The 6351-nt window shown below is 42.0% G+C and overlaps 1 long non-coding RNA gene across 1 annotated transcript; it reads right to left on the minus strand.

The window, feature by feature from the left end:
• Positions 1 to 210: 210 nt before the first annotated feature.
• On the minus strand, positions 211 to 527 carry LOC124342378. The gene is made up of 3 exons (XR_006918798.1): positions 436 to 527; positions 288 to 377; positions 211 to 229 (listed from the first exon to the last, which is right to left on the minus strand). It is a non-coding gene; the product is annotated as an uncharacterized LOC124342378 (long non-coding RNA).
• Positions 528 to 6351: the final 5824 nt, after the last annotated feature.

Here is a 6351-nt window from a genome sequence, read left to right on the forward strand (position 1 = left end):
CTGAAGGCGTGGGCAGGTCTGCTACAACGCCAGTCGAAGTCGAATCAAATGCTGAACAGCGTGATTCAGAAACGATGCCGGTAGCTCCGGCTCGAAGGACCAGATGATAACTCGGTCTGGACAAGTAGTAGTGGATTGTATTTAAAACATTCAATGTCTGTCGTGTAACATCAAGTCACTGTCAGAATCAGAACATCGACACATAATCATGCATCCATCATCATCAATCCTATTCGAGTAAAAGGGAGTCACTAACAATTCAAGTATAGCACGAGAGATAAAAATACCTGGGGACCAGTCTTCGATGGGGAAATGGAAATAAGAGTGGTCCGTCCTGGACACACTCATGCACATATAGGGCACAACACACACACAACCTGGGAGTAGCAATAAAACTTAGTGGAGTCGACAGAGAACAAACAATGAAGGTAATACCTAAAAGAGGAGGTGTGGGAATTGCCACCTTGTCACAAACTGCATGTGTCGACGACGTCTGAGACTGCACGTCAGCACAATTTGGTCACAATACTCAAAACACGAATACAAGTAATTATCTAAAAGAGGAGCACAGACATGGTAAATCAATATTGGTTAGGAATAACATGGTCACAACTTAAAATACCTGTCAGGGCAAGAGTCACTTCAGTTCAGAAAAATTGGAAAGGACGATATCACAAAGAAGATGACTGATTGACAGGGGAAAGGGGGAAATAGGGCTAAACAGTGGTCGGACAAGTGGCGCCATTAAAAATTAACAAAGGCTAAACAGCATCCGCCGAACCAAGGGTTGAAGATTCCAAGATGTTTGCGGATTCTCGCACTTTTTTTACTCTGTTCGTAAGGAAGTGACGCGGATAGCCATCCTCTTTGAAGATCCAATAGTGGATCGATAGAGTAATTTTTTTGAGAAATACTTGCTTTTATAAATGCGGATCCAGTCGTTCTCAGCCCTTTGCAGTTTTTCCGAGCTCAATGGTTGAAGATTCCAAGATTTTTGCGGAATCTTTTACTTTAGCACTTTTTTTTACTCTTTTCGTGATGAAGTGACGTGAATGGCCATCCTCTTTGAAGTTCCAATAGTGGATCTTTCTCTCTCTCCAGAAGAAACGAGTGGATTTATCCAAAGCGGCTCCAACGCTATGATAATGGTTGAAGCGATGAGAACTCCGATAGGTAGACTGCCATCAACTCGGCTTCTGAACAGACATCCTTTTGATATACAAAATACGCTACGGCGACGTAAGCTCGACGACTGACATCCCAAAGATCACAGAAATGTCCCCAAAATACGACCTTTTCACCGACATTATTTTCTCTTTCGTGGCTCTGAGAATCGAGTTCACTATTTCGATCCTTTTTTAGGTGGTCATCAGCCAATTCGTCATCCATTACTTGACTACTTTGATGCAAAGATCCTGAAGGAGAATCTTTGCGCTTGTCGCTAAGATTGAATAATAGCCTAGTGAGTCATAGAACGATGCTACACCCTTCAGAACATCGCGTTTAAGAGTTTTTTCAGTTGCAGTGGGAATATTTGTATAATTTGAAAACTTATAGAATCAGTTGTACGGTTCCAGACTAAACCAAGAGTTTTGGATTCACTTGCAGCTTCAATGGCTCCTTATTTCTCAGCGAGTCTCTTCTCCACTTCCTGACTGCTGAAGCCCCAAGATTGAAGTGGTAAATTGGCGCTGCTCATGATTTCGTTAAAAGCGTGAATACTGAATCTGATAAGAAGATGAATTTGGTTATTTTTAAGTGGAGCATCAGTCTCAACGCAATCATTGAAGCTGATTCCGTCCCATCCTCTTTGTTGGAACAATTGTAGACGATCTGAATGGGAGTTGCTTGAGAGTCCTTTTAAAATAATAATATAGAAAGTAGTGACACCCATTTCAAAAATGTCTGTTGGAACCTGCTCGATGAACCCACGATCTTGTTGGTCTTTGATGAGAGTAGCGAAGACCTTCAACATTTCATCTCTTGTTAGACGCTTCAGGCTTCACTCTAGCACGAGTCATGGTTTTTACCGTAGTGTAGTTGGCAGTAAATTTAGGATGATCGGTTTCCAGGGAAACGAAATGTACACTGGCCATTATTGTACTCCACACACCTCTTTGTGTAATCAGTTGCTTCAGTGACCTTTTATTTTTCTAGTTGAGGAAATATGTCGAACGTTTCCATTGCCCGTAGATGAGACCATTCACCACTCTCCACTGTCTGAATATGAAAATTGATTGACTGCACTGGCTTGTTCACTTTTACACTCTTTAATGGTCCCGACACTAATAAGTATTCTATTTTCGAGTTGATGGCCGTTGGATCTTGACCGCTTATTGGTTTTTCGTCTCGAATAAAGCTCCAGTAAAAGTCGGCTCCGATGAGAAGATCGACTTGAAACGTTTCCTCTTCTGTGTAGGGAGCTAAATTGAGATTCTTCAATGAGCTTGTTCAAGTAGTTTTTCACGGTACATGTCATCCAGTGGGTCAATGAGAAAGCCAATCATTATTGCTCGAATGGCAACTTCAGTTCTGTCGTTTGCTAGGACGTTGAGCTCTACTACCTCGTAAAACTCCAGTGTCGAATTACAATTAGCGAAACCTGGTGTGATCAGCAACTCTCTCACTTTTGAAAGAAGGCCCAGACGTTTCGTGAGATTCTTGTTATCCAGCTTCTCTGAGCACTTTCTTCGAAAATCGAATTGTTTTTCACTACACACTTAGGAGAACGCGTCTTGAAAACTGCTGTTTTGAGAAACACAAACGAATTTAGTACCGCATTGCTGACTGTGTTTGACTGACATGCCACTGCTGTAGCGTTGTAATGAACTTCTAAACTTAGCTGAACTGTAGGAGTGCTGTTCGTTGAACTGGCTGATTTCGTATTGTCGTGAAGACTCGAATGATGCTGCTTCTTGAAGACTCGACAGGTTGCCTTGGACTGTCAATCCTTTTTCTGGTGTCTCGAGCTGAGACAGTTGAAACAAAGATGCTTCTCTTGAAAGATCCGATTCCTCTCTTCGATTGATGAAACGTTAGTACACTGAGTAATTGGGTGATCCGCACAACAAAAAAGGCCAAGGGAATCTAGAAGGAGGCTTTTATTGTTGACTCCGTTGTACATGGTTACATATTGTCTTAAATTTTGCTGTCGTGAGGGTTGATTAGCTGGTATCGAGGAGAATTTACCCGCTTCCATTAATCTTAATTTTGCTTTCAAAGCATTTCTTAACTGTTCGAGAGTATACTCGTCTTGATTGTGTTGGCGGGCGACGCTTGTACGCACGTCGCTTGGAAGTTGGTCCAATAAAATGCATACCAAAAGATTGCCGTATAAGAGGTTGGAGATTTTCCAAGAGAATCCAGACCCTCTCATGTACGCTTTCACTAGATCGTAAAAGCTGCGAAGACCTTTATTCGAATTGGCTTCCAGTTTCTGAATGTTATAAAATGCGCGCATGTAGGTGTCAATTAATTATCTTACGTTTTCGTCCAGAACGTCCCTTGAGAAAATCAACCAGCAGCACTAAGAAGTTTTCATTTGATTACGTCAACCCGGCTACCGTAGATAACATATTGTGGTAAATTTTTCCCACCGGGTAATTGAATTTGTTTATGTAAGCTATAGGGTATCGTCGTCGTTAATTTCTGCGCATAATGCCTGCCAGAAAGGCTGCCATTGAAGGATGACCCCGTTGAACGTCTGCTGGTGGATCTGGAAGGCAGATTTTGACGTGGAACTTGATTTTAGATTCCGTGCTGACGGCGTAAAGGATAAAGTTGAAATTGATGGAGATTTATTGCGTTTCGGAATGGAGTATTTTCTAAAACAGCGTACCCCACCTTTTGCTGTAATTTATCCTCATCAGTAAGACCATTTTTGACCGATGTTATCAACAACAACAAAATCTTGGGTCTTTCTGTAAGACCCAAGATTCGTTCATTAAGATATTCGAGTGCTAATAAACATGCAACACTTGAACTCTGTAATTTTGCTCTCTAGTTCGTGAACCTTTTGCCCTGGCGACATTTCTCCCATGCCAAAAATGACACTGAAATTCGCAAGGCTGCTGTTCTGCCAACCTGTCACAGACTTCATAAATTATGTAGTCCCCAGTTTATGGGAGGGGGTCTGACAAATAATAATATTACGGTTGGCTTCGGAGGGAGGGGGTGTTTCCAAATTTATGTAGTGTACGGAAAAAATTATGGATAAAAATGTAAACTATGCTGCAGTAACCGTTGGGAATGAGGGAGGAGCTTCCAGACAGGCCTAGATATGAAGGGGAAATTCCTATTAAATGGCAAACTTTATGTTTCGTTTCGTCTCAGTTGGTCATTGGCCCCGACCTTGGTCAACAATGTCTCGGCCTAATATTTACCAATAATTATTTGAGGCATACGTATATCTAGACAAGAAAAAAGAATCTTGCCAAAAAAGAACTTAAAAAAGAATGTGAGTCAATAAAATCAACTTCGCAAAATAAACCGTTGTTGATAAAACCAAAAGCTGAAGAATAGCTTAAAAAGCTTACTGCTATTGCTGCGAAAAAGAGTTGCATTAATGCAATTTTTCGACAACTCTTCGACATCTTAATTAAAAACCAAAACTTAAAACAGTTGTTAAAATAGTTTTTTAACCTTTTATAGCCTACTTTTAAGGAAATGGTTTTTAGGGGGGTTTTCGCGTTTACTACGTAATTAGGGGGGAGGGTTTCCTATTTTACTCAGCTTACCACAATGGGGGAAGGAGGTAAAAAAACACCAAAAAAGCTACTCCGTAATTTATGAACAGCACCCAAACCTGCTCGCTCAGCCATCCCAAAGAAACAGAATTTGTCATAAACGTACTGCAATTGGAGTCGATAATGTGCAGAAATGTCGGAGGCGTCACGTGTGTATAGCCCCAACGATCGATAAGTGTGGATGATGGTTGATGAACACAGATGATGATGGATAAATCCTACGTTGTTTTTTCGAGCTTGCTTGCTGCAAGAGGCCGCCGAGTGCTGTGACTAAACTTGCTGTACGTAACTTTGTAAATTTGTCCAATATGTCCCCGTTCTCCTTTACGCTGCCACATCCCTTCCTTTTAGAAATCAATCAAACATTTTTACAAGAAGTCGGAATTTTCTGACACCTGTTTTGTGAGTTATTTAGTACCACATACGAATTACACCCCAACATTTTTGTCTATTCTGCCCAACATAAGGGTTGGTTACCTCTTTTATGCATTGCTAACCACCGCTAACCCCCCTGAAATGGGTAACCATCTTTAACAATGACAGCTAAGTTTTCCGTACTACGTATTGCGACACAATTTTCATAAATACCAAGAACATTATTGATGAGAGCGTAGACAAATGAAACATTTTGAGCGTGACTGTCCTATATATTGCTGCGTAAATCGGTATCTGCATTTTTTGAATTTTGAATCATACGCTTTGCGACAATGCCATATTGTCGTTGTTATGTTTTTTGCTGCTATGTGTGTAGGGCTGTGGCCCGGGCTGAACGAAAAAAACCCAACCCGACCCACCGAGGCATTTTATTTAACGGGGCGGGCGACGGGTTAAACCCCCGGGTCCGCGGGCCAACCCGAGCGGTGGCGCCATCTAGTAGTCACATAGAGAAGCTCGTTATTCTCTATGCCTGCGGCCTCAAAATATTGCCGCCAAATGCTCTACGAGAATTTCGGAGCATTAAAAGTAGGATAAGTGGTAGAAAAGGGCGTTCAGGGGACAGAATTGATGTGTCACTGTTGGAAGAAGAAGATAATTAAGAAATTTGGGGAATTTTTTAAAGTTTGTAAAAAAAGTGTGTTTGACCCGATTTTTTACCCGGGCCGTTACCCGGCCGGTAAAATTTTTTTGACCCATTGGTCGGCCCGGGCCGAAGCCATTTGCTCTGTTGGCCCAACCCGCTCCAACCCGCGGAAGAAGAAAAACCCATCTAAAAAACCCATTAAAAAAACCGCTAAAAAACGTCCGGGCCACAGCCCTATATGTGTGCGTATGGCAATTAGGACTGTGACACGGGCCATGAAAACCCGGGCCACAGCCTGGGCTGAAGGAAAAAAAACCCAACCCAACTCGACCCACCGAGGCATATTTTGTACGGGCCGGGCGACTTGGTTGAACCGCCGGGTCCGTGGGCCAACCCGAGCGGTGGCGCCATCTAGTAGGGGAGACTGGAGTAAAATGGGACACCGGGTCAAAAGGGACAGTGGGGGGAAAAATAGTAGATGTTAATAAAACTTTAAAAATTTTTAGTATGTTATGTAAATCTGTATAATCTACTTCGGCATGAAATTTTGTTGATTTTTGTCAATAACTGCATGAGTTATTGACA

Source organism: Daphnia pulicaria, chromosome 6, assembly GCF_021234035.1.
Source record: "Daphnia pulicaria isolate SC F1-1A chromosome 6, SC_F0-13Bv2, whole genome shotgun sequence".
NCBI classification, from domain to species: domain Eukaryota; kingdom Metazoa; phylum Arthropoda; class Branchiopoda; order Diplostraca; family Daphniidae; genus Daphnia; species Daphnia pulicaria.